The sequence below is a fragment of the Hyperolius riggenbachi genome, chromosome 11 (genome assembly GCF_040937935.1).
Source record: "Hyperolius riggenbachi isolate aHypRig1 chromosome 11, aHypRig1.pri, whole genome shotgun sequence".
Lineage (NCBI taxonomy): Eukaryota > Metazoa > Chordata > Amphibia > Anura > Hyperoliidae > Hyperolius > Hyperolius riggenbachi.
The window spans coordinates 222,318,732-222,331,804 of record NC_090656.1 but is presented as its reverse complement, the minus strand read 5'-3'; the positions used below and the strand labels follow the sequence as shown (position 1 = coordinate 222,331,804).

General features: G+C 44.6%; 1 protein-coding gene across 1 annotated transcript in view; it reads right to left on the bottom strand.

Moving 5' to 3' along the window:
- LOC137538993 (L-lactate dehydrogenase A chain) overlaps positions 1–12,684 on the bottom strand; it is a 41,057-nt gene extending 28,373 nt beyond the window's left edge. The window contains exon 1 of the mRNA XM_068261452.1: positions 12,590–12,684. The gene's annotated coding sequence lies outside the window, so the exon portion shown is untranslated. The remainder of the gene's footprint in view (positions 1–12,589) is intronic.
- Between the last annotated feature and the right edge of the window lie 389 nt (positions 12,685–13,073).

Here is a 13,073-nt window from a genome sequence, read left to right as displayed (position 1 = left end):
ATACACCTGCACTGTACTAGTTTACATTACCTTTGTACTCTGATGTTGTCAGCCCTGATTTTTCCATTTCAATTGATAGTCAGGCAACAGTTTCCTAAAGTGTCGGAAAACTACAAATTGTACTTTTGTGCAACCGTAGTGACAGTGCTCCGTTTGGGGTGCAGACTGCCTAGATCCTGGTGCCTCTCCAAAAGCTCGCTGACTGTACCAGCCACGGGACTACTGCACATATGCACCTCAAGGATGATGTCAGGATCCGTTCTCATAGCTCCCAACTGTCCCTCTTTCCTCCTCATTTGTCCCTCTTTCAGGACTTTGTCCCTCTTTCTATGTAAATATATAGGCTTATCTACTAAAAAAATGTGTTTAATTGACTCTAAACTTTATTACCATTCTTTAAATTGATATATTACTAATTTGAAAATGTTAATATGGAGGAAAATGAACCAGGATAGAAAGGACCAGTGTGGTTTGAGTTATAAAACAAGATATTTTTCTCATGAAATCTTTATAGTATGCGTGACTAGGGGTGTGGCGGGGTTGTGATCAGGGGTGTGGCAGGGGCGTGGCTTAAGTGTCCCTCTTTCTCATCTCAAAAAGTTGGGAGGTATGCGTTCTGTAGCCTGCCCTGTTGGTTGCAGTTCCACTGCAATCAGGCAGTTTTGAATTTCCTGCATGCATATGGTTGCATAATATTGCTTGCATTTGTAATGAGAATCCTTTCTTTCTGCTGCCAGCTTGCAGCCTTCAATCAGACTAGCACAGGATTGAGTGATTACCATTCAGCTGTGTGGAAATTTGCATGTCTGCCCTCATTGGCTGATGTCCTCCTTTCAGATCTTGCCTGTCATAGCTTTCAGCTCTGCCTTAGCTGGTTGCATTGCATTGTTTAACCTTCTTTTTCCTGCTTGGACGTTCACTGTACCCGCGGGGGTACAGTGAAGTCCTACCTATCCTGATAGCTTGGATTCTGCCATCACCACATTGGTGACTGGTAGTATTCCTGCTAGTCCTGTTCCTGTGGACATAACTATAAGCTGCGGTTGCTATTAGTTACGCTCCTTGTTTGTCTTGTACATGACAGTGTGGATGTTTGCTATTGCTGGGGCAGCAATTAGATTGGCAAACAGTCTGTGAGGATCCGCGCGGCTGCCTGCGCAGGCAAGCAGCCTTTTGACCACTGTTCAGGTCTGCATTCTGCAGGTCTCTGGAAGAGAGACCTTTTGTCAGTTCTGCAGCTTGCTGCTGCTGAGGAATTTGCATGCGTTTGTCATGCAAATTGCCTAGCCACATCCTTTGTAGGCTTGCTATATAAAGAGCTATGTTTCCCAGAGTCCTTTGCTGGTCTTAAGGGTTAGTTCCTGTGAAACACTCCGGAGAGTGTCAGCCTTGCTCATTGTTTGAAGATTAGCTTAGAGTAATTCCTGGGACTGCACTAGGCAGGTTTCCCTAGTGCAGTTAGGATTGCATTATTTGTATTGTCTGTTCTGTTGTTGCCTTACTTGGATCGCACTCACTCTGACGGAAAGAGCAGTGGATCGTATCTCTTACGTATTCCTGTTGTCGTGTGTCTGTCTTGTCTGGTACGAACGCTTGCTGGAGGCTCGGTAACCGTTAAGCAACCGCTCGCGTCCTCTGTTTCATGTTTGTCTGTCGGTGGTTAGTTAGGCGTGCTTGTCTCTATTGTGCTTATCACGTGGAGACCGCGCATAAACGAGTGCACTGTTGCGAATGAGTGCGGTGTTCGCGTTTAGCTAACGTTTGTTATTTTCCTTATCTTCTCATTGTATGATTTGCTGTGCCTTTGCTACTCTCGTGTTCTGCCTTGCTGTAGCCTTGTGTCACCTCTGGCAATCGCCTCTCTCGTGATTGCGTTCCTACTTTATATCTGCTGTTGTGTATGCACTGTCGCGGGTTGACGACTAGTTTGGTGCACACACATACAATCTGTCCCTTTGCTCAATCTCATTCGCTTCTCAGGCGATTGCGTTCTCACTCGGTTTCCTTGTTGTGTGTCTGCCGTCGCAGGTGGCGGCTAGATTGGTGGACATACATACATTCCTCATCTGTGCTTATTCGGTCTTGTGTCTCTGTTAGCAATCGCCATCTCTGGCGATTGCCTTCTCACTTTGTCTTCATGGTTGTGTGTTCATCGTCGCAGGGTGGCGACTAGTTTGGTGAACACGCATACCCTCTGTCGCTTCCTGCGTTTCTTCCCTTCGTACAATTCCTGTCTGGCGTCTGTGGCAGGGCAGAGAAGCTGTTCCTCTGCACTCCACAGCTCCCCCTGTCGACAGGAATTTCCCTCTACAGGTGCATTGCACCTTTTGCTGGGTTCCCGCAAATTATACGCTTGGAGGATTTCCGCAGTGTCAGCGCACGTCTTGTGCACTGATCACAGAGAGAATTCCACAATCGTTACACAGTCCTGTCTGTCTGTTGCTGCTAGTCCTGTCCCTGTGGACGTAACTATAAGCTGCGGTTGCTATTAGTTACGCTCCTACTTGTTTGTCTTGTCAGTGTGGATGTTTGGTATCGCTGGGGCAGCGATTAGATTGGCAAGCATTCCATCTGTCTGTCGTCTGTCCTTGTTATTCAGTATGGTGGGCATCAGATGCTCAGTGCTGCGGTCGCACTGTGCAACTATTATGTCTTGTTTATTTGTGGCGGTTACTGGAAGCTCAGAATGACGGTCTCTCTGAGCAATCTTGCTCCCTTGTCCATAGCTCCAAGTGTGATCAGTGTAACTTCCTCCACAATAGCATCCGCTCTACTACCTAATATCACCAAGCTGCATAGTCTTAGTGGCTCTTGGTGGTATGTCTGCCTTCTACATCAGCTTGTATGCTTTGCTCGCCTAAGTCCTAATTAGGGCCAGCTAGTGGTGTGCCAGGCAGGGACAGCGAGGTGAAGAGCGAGACCTCTAGCCTGGGGCATACACGCTGACTCCGAGAGTTATATCACCAAGCCTTACAGATGGCAATGCTTGGGAGAACTCATCAAAAAGCATGTGATGGAAAAAAAATCTTCTGAACCTCCAGTGTCAACGTGGAAACAATTGATAAACTTGGCACTTCCATTTTACCAGCTAACTTGGCTGATAAGAGGGTCTAATTCTAAATTGACTAAAGTATGGGGTGTGTGGCTTCGATGTGTTGGCTCAGTCAGCGATAATATGGATATTACACCTCATGTTATTGATATTATATAAATATGCCTTCTTTAAATGTATTGATTGTTGTTCTATTGATGGAAATGTATTATTGTGCCTATAAATTTCATTATCTTCATTGACAATAACCCTATGGAAACTATATTCTTTTTGATATGTATATCATGTCACCATTCTGCACTGTCAAGTAATCGTTTGTGTTGTGTTGTTGAAAAAATAATAAAAAGATTTTTAAGAAAAAATAAATAAAAAGCATGTGATCAGCTTGGTCAGCTGATCGATTTGTAAGGTTCTGATTTGCTGTGACGACTTCCTGGTTTAACACATGATCATAACCAGCAAATCAGAGCCTTGCAAATATATCAGCTGATCAAACTGGTCATATGCCTCTCCATGAGCTCTCCGGGCATTGCCATCCCCACTCTTTAATATGCACCAGTGGCATGTGCTGTTGCCCACGACAGGCGATCTTATGGAGGGGCACAGCGCCGTGAACCAGGAGAGATCCAAATGACTTGTAAGGCTAAGGGGCCTGGAAGAAGTCCCAGGCAGATACAATTATTGGAAAGTTGGGTGTCTTGGCACCTTGAAAAAAAAAAAAAAAAAACAGGCAACAGGAGCCCATATAGTGCAAACAAACGGGGTGTAACTGCAGGTGTAGTGGAATGTTACTCACAAAGGAGGGTTGCATAGAGGGGCAACCAACCACTAATAGCAGGTGGAGATGTTAGACCCGACTTCAGTCTGATCTGGACTGGATGTGGTCGCTCTCTAGACCATATGGGGCTGAGACAGTTCCCCTCCAGACCTCAAGGGTCGGGGGGTATAAACAGCACAACAAAGGAGAAGAGGCGCCCAGTGATATATAAAACTAAGTTAAAAACACTAAAATAGAAAAAGGAGGAGGTGTCTTACCTCAATAATAACAGTCACGTATGTAAAAATATTTATTAAGTACAGGCAACGAGTTTTGCAAGTCTAAGCCCGCTTCTTCAGGCCAGTACAGTGCCAAAGGAAAAATAAGCCAGGGTACTGAGCGCCTCTCAATAGCCTGGCTTATTTTCCCTTTGGCACTGTACTGGCCTGGAGAAGCGGGCTTAGACTTGCAAAACTCGTTGCCTATACTTAATAAATATTTTGACATATGTGACTGTCGTTATTGAGGTAAGACACCTCCTCCTCTTTCAATTTTAGTGTTTTTAACTTAGTTTCATATATCCCTGGGCGCCTCTTCTCCTTTTTTGTGGCGGTAGGTACCCCATCTCAGGAAAATTGCAGTAAAATCACAAAACACAGCGTTTTGCTTTGCGATATTCTTGCGCTCTCACAGACTCAAACCAAACGCCAATGTAGGAGAAATGCTGCAGGCACCACGTGTGAGTTTGGATGAAAATCAGAGTGCACCAGCAATAAAAGGGTACTGCGAATGTTACGTTAATCACGGCGCCCCCGCCAAACACACACATTTTGTAAATCGACATGAAACCTATGCTGCGTGCCATGGAGCCTAAAGAAAGTCAAACACAAAAATACAGACATTGGTATACATAAATACGCAGACAATACAGAAATGGTAAACAATACAATAGTTATAGCGATAATTAACAAAATAAACAAGCGGGAATCGCTATCCTCTCACTGATCTATTTACCAGGGATGCTGCAATCATAGACAAGGTTTTTCTATAGGTTCCTTGGAAAGTATTACACATCTCAGCTCCATGGAGATAACTCCACACAGCAACCACACCAGAAATAGAACGCCAACCTCTGGAGGCGACGGAATACTGAGAAAACTGGGAATGCAGAGCTCTATCAGCCAGCTTAGGCTACCAGCTTCATCAGAGCAGCGTTATTGATTTATTTTCTTTGAGGCCTTGTTCACATTATAGACGTTTTTGTACAATTTTAAGCGCGGGCGATTTTCAAAATCGCTCTGAAAGAGCTTGTGTAATGATTCTCTATGAGAGAGTTCATATCAGAGCTGTTCGTTTGTGATCCGCTTAGAAAAGCGGTGCTTGGGCCATTTTGAGGCAATTTGCCTCAATGGAAGGTATAGGAAAAAACGCAAAACGCTCACAAAATCGCTTTGGCAAGCAATTGCGTGAGCTTTTTGTACATTGTATTTATTGTTTCCGGATCAAACTCTGCAAAAGCGCTTACAAAAACACCCATAAAAATGAGCGAACGCGCAGAAAATCGCCTGAAAACTATTTGAAAAAAACGTGGAAAAAAAAAAAAGCCCACCGCGGACGGACAAGCGAGCCGAACGCAATGTGAACAAGGCCTTACTGTGTTTTAAAGAGGAACTGTAGAGAAAATAACGTAATTAATAAAACTGCTTATTTTTTTACATAATTCCTTTATAAAGGATTTAGGCCTTGGTCACATTATAAATCGCCAGCGCTATCACAAGCACTGAGCGATTTATTGAGCTTTTTTTAAAGGGAGTGTCCAAGGTAAAAAACAAAAACAAAGATCCACTTACCTGGGGCTTCCTCCAGCCCGTGGCAGCCGTCCTGTGCTCTCGCTGCAGCTCCGGAGGCTCCCGGTCTTCTCCCTTGGCGCAGCCGACCTCGCCAGGTCGGGTTCCGGGTCGGCGTCTTCTGCGCTCCACCGCGCGGGTCACGTGGTTCGGCCAACGTCACCAGGACGGTACTGCGCCGTAGTAGTACTGCGCCTGCGCAGTACCGTCCTGATGACGTCGGCCGGGCCACGTGACCCGCGCGGTGGAGCGCAGAAGACGCCGACTCGGAACCCGACCTGGCGAGGTCGGATGAGCCAGGGTAGAAGATCGGGAGCCTCCGGAGCTGCAGCGAGAGCACAGGACGGCTGCCACGGGCTAGAGGAAGCCCCAGGTAAGTGGATCTTTGGGGTTTTTTTTAACTTGGATGGTTTCCTTTAAAGCTCTTTTCCCTGCGATTTGCTCTTAGAAGAGCGCTTTTCTAAGCGCTTTTGCTCAATGATGATTTTTTTCATTTTTTGACATCAGTCAGGAAGTGAACTCTTGTAGCCGGAAATGAATAAATACAATATATTTATTTATAAAAGCGCGGGGAAATCGCTGTACAAAGCGCTTTGCGATTTCCCTATACCTTCCATTGAGCCAAAGCACTAACAAAATGGTACATGTTGCGATTTTTTTTCCAGAAAATCAAAATGCTTACATGTGAACACTTTCAAAGGAAATCGTTGAACAAGCACTTTTAGGGAGATTTGCAAAATCGCCAAATGCTCATAGTGTGAACGAGCATTTAGCCAGTGTTGGCCCATTGTAAAATCTTTCCTCACATTGATTTACATTCTGAAATTTATCAATGGTGGCCACATCTTAGAGGTGGCCATACAACTAGCGAAGATGGGCAGATTCGACCAAGAGACAAATCTCTCTCTGATCGAATTTGCTTGGAGAGAGATCTGTCAGCTGTCCATACACCGCAGGCCGATTCCAGATTGATTTCAGCATAAAATCTCTCGGGAAATCAGCCAAGTCGACCGCTGCCCCCCTAGTGTATAAATGTGCCCGTGTGTGCAATTATACGTTACCTGTCCTGTGTTGCCCACTGAGTGATGTCCCTCCGTCTTCTGGTTCTTCCTCTTCCATTTGCGCCTCACACAGCACCAGCATATAATGCGTGAGGCACAAATAGAGGAGGATGAACCGGAAGACGGATGGGCATTGTGCGGTGGGCGACACAGGACAGGTAATGTACGATGCACACATGAGGGGGTACATTTATACACTAGGGGGGCAGCACCGGGGTTTTGTCACTCGTCTCGATATCATTCACCATTACCACCGCGCACCCAATCGACAATGGCCCGACATCTTGCAGTATGTCTGACTGATACCTGCGAAATGGTCCGAAATTTGTTGCTTCGTCGATTAGCATGCTCTTGGAGGCACCAATTTTCCTCCGATTCGATAAGAATGATCAAATTGGATGGTCAATCGGCTGCCAAGTTGAGAAATGTGTGGCCACCTTTAGTCCTGTCAGGTGATCTCTCTGGAGCATTTGTTTCTGAAAATTCCAAAGCTCGTGAAAATAATGCCTGATGTCCCTATGGGAGGAGAGTTCTGCATAGCTAAACAGCCTAGGCTAAGCATCACTGGGAGGGCGGGGCTATATAGCAATATACAGCAATCTATATATTTTATTATCTATAGATACTGGAAGTGTTTCTGATGCTGAAACCAGAAAATTACCATATGGGCTCGTCCACACGAGAGGCCTTTTTTTAAACGCAGGCGATTTTTAATCGCCCCCAAAACGCTGGTGCAATGAATGTCTATGAGAAGGTTCATATCAGCATGGTTCAGCAAAGCGGTGCCTGGACCATTTTTGGGGCAATTTTGCTATAATGGAAGGTATAGGAAGAACGCTCACAAAATCACTTTGAGGGGCGATTGCGTTCGCGTTTTAAAGAATAAATACATTGTATTGTTTTCCGGGTCAAAGAGTTCACTTCCTGACTTGCTTCAGGGAGTGAATTAACCAAAATATGCTCGGAAAAAGTGCTTTTCACACAAACGGAATGCCCACCCAAGCGCCGGGAATCGAAAAAAAAATTGTGACAAAAACACCCCGGCGTGAACAATAACGCAAGCGGAACGCAATGTGAATGAGCCCTAAAAGTGGTTATCCTGAATAATTGACTGCATTCTACTGTCATTGCAGTGCCACTTTCACATATAACAGAATTTGCATGCAATTTGCGTTTTTACAAATCCGTGTTCACGCACATCTAATGCAAGTCAATGCAGGTGGCGACATCTTTAATTCTGTCAGGTGATCTGTACGGAATGTTCGTTACTGAGAGTTCTGTGCACAGAGGGAGATGCTGCTTGCTTGGCAGTTGGAAAAAGCAGTTATTTCCCACAATGCAATGAGGTTCACAGACAGCAAACTGTCAGGACCGAACGCACAGACACAGAAGGACGCAGAGACAGGGGTTTTATTATAAAGGATTTTTTATATTTACAGGTTACAAGGATGCGGTGCGACCTTCGTCTCCTACATCTGACTATTCAATGTGACTGGAGAAACTAATGCAGTAATGGTGTTATTGGCCAAGCTCTCCTCAGGAGGTAATCAGCCGATCGATGGGGAGTTAAGTGATGAGAAATGACATAACGCCTGTTCAGAAGGAGAGCAGAATCGTCTTCAAGGACAAATTGATGCAAGGATGTGTGGTCCAGCCCACCTCTGTCACAGGGAGGGGGCGCCACACAGCCTATGGAACATACATGAATGTGACACAGGATAAAATGGCCGCCCACTGAACCAGAAAATGATTCATTGCAATGAAAAGTAATTAGATTTGATGGCAGCAATGCAGTTCGAAAAAAAAATAGATCACTCTCATTTTTATAAGCCAACGTAGAAGGCAAGCGATATAAAAGCTGCAGTGTTTAATGCTGTGAGGTCAAATGCTGCGACCTTCTCATGCTGTGCAATATCCTTGCCAGAAATACTACGCAATTTGCGCTGTGCCTGCTATACATTTTTTACTTGTTTTTGTTTTTTAAATAAAAACAAGATGTCATATGACATAGATAGCCTTATGCTAGGATCTCCATGCCAGTCGGCCATATTAGTGAATTTTAACGTTGGCCTTTAATCATCTGGGCTCAGACAGGCTTAGGCCTTATTCCCGTGGGGCTGTGAGGTAATTTACCCTCCACCGGCCATATGTAGAACATAATGCTGCACAGGGTTACAAAATAATACTTTAAATATCTATAGAGGCTCAGGCTACCATCATCAGCTTGGCTGCAGGCCAACAGGGCATGCTGAGACTTGTAGTGCCCCGGCCCTGAGAGATTTGGCAGCAGCTTAGTTCTAGAGAAATGAACTCCCAGCGACTGATGCCCCAGAGGTCACGACAGGGCTGCCAGGCCTGCCAAATGCACTTGTTATATTATATCGCAGACGCCTCAGAGTGTAAAATCCCAGCTATTAATATAACCATCTGGCACAGAGCTATGCAAGCCTCCCCCCTGCCAATATCCTGTATAGGGATAGCATATAGGCACCATCTGGCAAAGAGCTATACGAGACTTCCCCCTGCCACTATCCTGTATAGGGATAACATATAGGCACCATCTGGCATAGAGCTATACGAGACTTCCCCCTGCCAATATCCTGTATAGGGATAACATATAGGAAGCCATACATCTAATGATAAATGTATATTAAGGTGCCCATTAACGGTACAATTTTTTCATCAGATGTAATCTTTCGACGCACTTTTTACAATCGCGAGTAATCTGAAGGTAATTCTCGATTGTTCCCATAAGGTCGATTAGGGCATTTTCGCTTTTCAGAAGTGATTGTAAAATCCAACAATTTCGGATCAAGGGAATTTTCAGTTCCAATTGACCAAAGAATCGTTTCACAACGATTTTCACAAAACCCTGGGCTGTTTTCTGTACAATTTGATTGCAAATACTGCGTCGAAAGATCGCATCTGATGAAAATACTGTACCATCAATGGCCAACTTAAAATGATATCATTTAGTGCTTATTAACCCCATACATCGCATGCACAAATGCGATTTCATGCACGCTTTACTGACGCACATCAGATGCACGTCACAATGCGTTATAAACACTGGTGTTGGCGGCCTAGCTGCATTTTATCATAAGACACACTTTACTGTGAACGGTAACATGAAAATTTATGGTAGAAGCGCAAATTGAGAATGAGCCTGTACACTGTTCATGTTACGTTTTTCACTGTAATTACAATGATATCTAACAATTCTGTATTATGTACTAATTTCTAGATGTTGAGTACACCATTGACTGTATTATTATGTTCCCCACATTTGTTTCTCACTCCGTACAGCACCACGGAATATGTTAGCACTTAGAGCTTTATAAATCAACTAGACCTTAGGCCCATTACAATAACGGGCGCTAGGCCTCGGCGGCTACACCCCACACATCCCCCCAACCACCCCCGTATCGATGCACATGGTCAGCGCGCATACATTCACAACGGCCGTAACGTGTACTCGCGCACACACGCCTGCCCCCTGCCCCATCCTCCCGTAGTGTCACGCGGTCGTCAGCGTGCTGCGCATGCTCGCTGGCAAAAAGGAACGAACACAGGGACAGGGGACACAGGGGTTTTATTGTATAGGATGATAGAAAGCAGGGCTGTGGAGTCGGTACAAAAATCTTCAGACTCCGACTGCTCAGTTTATGAAACCACCGACTCCGACTCCAACTCAGACTCCGGGTAACCAAAATGGACCCAAATCCGACTCCTCGACTCTGACTCCTTAGTCTAATATTTAACAGGGCTGTGGATTTTGTATTAAAAAAAAAAAAAAAAAAAAAAAAAAAAAAAAAAAAAAAAATCACCCGACTCCGACTCCTCACTTTATGAAATCACGACTCCGACTCCAACTCCAGGTGCCCAAAATTGCCCCGACTCCTCAACTCCAACTCCACAGCCCTGATAGAAAGTCATTATAATTCCCCCGAATTTGGTCCTAGATTGTGACAGGGACAGTCTACTACGAGGGACAGTCGGTGGCAGTTGGTATCACCGCTACACAGCAACATGCCCCAGCACAAATCTTAAAGTGAACATTAGATGGCGGTCTGGGGGTCTTACAGGGCCTATTTTAGAAAAGTTCAGGAGGCAGAACAGGACAGCGAGGGAGCGATCGGTCAGGTGGGGGCTGGAGAAGCCCCAGGTATGTATATTCCCCCGCCACTCCCCCCCCCCCCCCCCCCATCTCAGATTTATTAAGCTGGCTAAACATGAAAGATTAAAGTCTTTGCAAACCAAGGAATCAATCTGTCGCATAGGTTTGTCAGGAAGGTTTGATTGATGGATCTTTCTAACCAGGCTGCACACAAACAATCAGTTCATGCAAAAGACCCAAGAAATGCATTTGATGTCTATTTACTTCCTTCTCAGTGTGGCTGGATTGTGTAATGGTTAAGGGCTCTGCCTCTGACACAGGAGACCTGGTTTCAAATCTCGGCTCTGCCTGTCCAGTAAGCCAACACCTATTTCAGTAAGGAGTTTCTTGGGCAAGTCTCCTTAACACTGCTACTGCCTACTGAGTGCGTTCTAGTGGCTGCCTCGCAAGCGCTTTGAGTCCGACAGGAGAAAGGCGCTATACAAATACTGCTTTTTTTTTTCTTTCATGCATGTGCTGTGCACGCAAACGTTAAGAAATACGGTATCTGGCGATCTCAAACACCCCTCGGTTTATGAATGATCCCCGCCAGACCAGACCTGCCGAGACAGGTTTGAAAGATTCAGAGACAAATATCTTTAATTGCTATCTTGTGAGGTCTTTTGCAAACTCTATTATAGCAATTATCGGCAGATCGATCATTGATCTCTTGATTTGCAAGAACTTTTATCTCCTGTGTGTATGCAGCTTAACGCTGGACCTTCATATTGGATAATCGCATGATACCGAATGCCAAAATATGCTAAAAACAGCTGCAGTGTGCGGGAGGTGGGTGCTGGGGGAGGGGGACAGCATGTTAATGATTACCGCTATGGAAAACACATCCACCGCTTATCATTACTACAGTATAACCAATGAGAAGATAATATGCAGATGACAGAGGGCCCGTGGGTGGCCAGAGGGTTAGGGGACCCTGGTGCGATCATAACCTCTATAATCCCCTATTGCTACATCAATGGTCTATCTATTGCATGAACTGTCCAACCTACTCTGTATAGGCTTGAGAAATATATGCTACAGAAAGTAAAATAAGTATAAATATTATAAGTATAGTATTATTTCCTCCAATGCTATAGGTGACATGCCTCAGCTTAACTCTATGATGAATGCAGATGTATATATATATATATATATATATATATATATATATATATATATATATATATATATATATATATATATATATATATATATATATATATATATATATATATATATATATACTTTATTAACATTACACATTTATAGGCAGGTGCTTAGTTCAACATGCTTCAATTCATCAATGTGTAAAATATTGAAGATTACTTCACCTGCCCCCTGCATGCAGCATTGTGCTACAGCAATGTACAATGAATGACAATATATCTACCTATACCTCCAATAGGACCCTGCATAATAAATGCAATATCTCTATATATCATAGAGGTACAGTGTATAAAATATATATACTGCAATGCAAATCTATATATAAATGAAATATATAGTGTGCAGTGTTATGTTACTGTGCATATTCATAATGTGGGTGTGATTGTAAGAATATATATATTGTATTATATCTGCAATCATCCCAGTGTGGATGTATAGCATGTAAGATAACTGTAGTAATTATGATGATAATGATGATGATGCCATGCAATGCAGGATGCAGCAGGTGGGTGTGTGCTGGGATAGCTGGGGTCTCCCCTCCCCCCTCACCTGGCTGTCACACGGCTCCTCTGCTCTGGAAAGATGCTGCGCTCCGCAGAGAAGTCCCCGGTGGAGGGATACATTTATACTCGTCAGCTGTACTACGTCACGGCCTCATTAGCATAGAGCGGCGGACGTGCCTGGCATCAGCTCTGCGGCTGGCTGGCGGAGGGATTTGCCAGGGATGGGTGCGGTGATGAGACTGCCTGGTGGAGATGTATCTGCTGTGTGTGACTGGGGGTTGCACTTGCTTTGCAAGAAGAACTGTCTGCAAGAGAATAGGATGCAGGGAGCAGTGATATATACTGGGGTGCTGCTGTACTGTGGCACAGCTCTAACTATAAAGGGGGTGTAGTAAGTGTGGGGGTGCAGGTGACAGTGTTGGGGTACAGCCAGGTAAAGCAGAATGCAATGCTTTATAATGGGAATGCATATTTTGGGGCGCAGGAGCACAGTTGTATTTATAAAGGGGTTGTAGTGAGTCTGGGGATGC